A 1,532-nucleotide genomic window follows, 5' to 3' on the forward strand; every position below is an offset into this window, starting at 1 on the left:
CATTTTAGGTTGTCACAATTGGACGAAGCAGTGTCACTAGCATCTAGCGTATAGAGACCAGGGATGCTGTTTAATGTCCTACAATCTCAGGATAACCCCACACAGTAAGAATGATCTGGCCCAATATGTCAGTGGTGTCAAGGCTGAGAAATCCTGCACTAGTCCAAGCTACCATTGTCTCTTGCTTGCACCACTGCAACTGACTCCTTGTTTGTTGTCCTCCTTGTGCCACTCCAATCTGCTCTCTGTAAGGCCCCCAAGTGATCTTTCAAAAGGTAAATCTGACCATGTCTCTCCTTTGCTTAAAAGTCTTTTTGGTTTGCCATTGCCCTTTGGATAAAGACTCAAGTTTTCGATATGATCTAAAAGGCTGTGTATGAACAGGACCCTGCCTATACGTACAGCTTCATCTGTCACGACTATTTTTCTTACTCCCTTCAGTGGCACCTCCTTTATTAGAAATGCCATGCTCTCTTCCACCCACAGGGCCTTTATGCTATTTCCTTCACCCTGGTATGCCTTCCCCTAATATGCTCCTACAAAATCTTCAAGTGACACTTCTTCAGAGTAGCCATCACTGAACCCACAAATTTGACTTCCTGTCACAAATTTTTATAGCAACCTTTACTTTTTCCTCCACAGAATTTACCAAAATGTGTTAATAGGTGTCTTAGTTTGAGTTTCTCTAGAATGCACACTGAGACAATTTCAGTGCAAGTCGCTAATTTGAGAAGTGATCCCAGGATACGCTATTTGGGATTGGAAATGAGCCAGGGAAGGAAAGAAAGTCCATCCTATCAAATAAGTTACCACCATGGGCAACCAGAGCCTAATCCCACTGGGAAAGTCTGAGCAAAATAAAGAACACATCTCAAAACTATCCCAAATGAGGGGTAAGGTAACTAGAGTATTTATCCACAGTTCCCCATCCATCATTGGCTGAAGGCTGCTCCCAGGAGTAAGAATGCATGAGCACTTAGGGCGTACGAGGTACATGGGCCAATATGCTCTCATTTCTAGAAACAAAAACCCTCAGGCAGTGATATACAGGCATTCAAAGTAAACAGTCTTTGCTTCACAAAGTGCCAAGAGCAAGTGGATGAGCACCAAGAGCATCTGCCACACTATTTATGTAATTATTTATGAATATCCATCTTCCCCACTAGACTTGACAAGATATGTCTTTTGCTAACCAATGTATACACTGAAGATAACATTTCAAAAATATCTGTAGATGAGCAAATTATTTTGTGAAAGGAAGTCTTCTACTTCTACTTGTATTATCAATCCTGGTTCAGAGTTGGGCAGTTGTCCCCCAAAATCTTATGCCACATTTGTAAATCTGGTGCATGGTTTAATAAAACACTTGACACTTCACACACATTATGACAGCTATTATCAAAATGACAGAAAACAAATGTTGGCAAGGATGTGGAGGAACTGGAACCCTTGTGCATTGCTGGTGATAATGTAAAATGGTGCAGCCGCTATAGAAAGCAGTATGGTACTTTACAGGTTCAAATACATGGAAA

This window comes from Lagenorhynchus albirostris, chromosome X (assembly GCF_949774975.1).
Source record: "Lagenorhynchus albirostris chromosome X, mLagAlb1.1, whole genome shotgun sequence".
Taxonomy (NCBI): Eukaryota; Metazoa; Chordata; class Mammalia; order Artiodactyla; family Delphinidae; genus Lagenorhynchus; species Lagenorhynchus albirostris.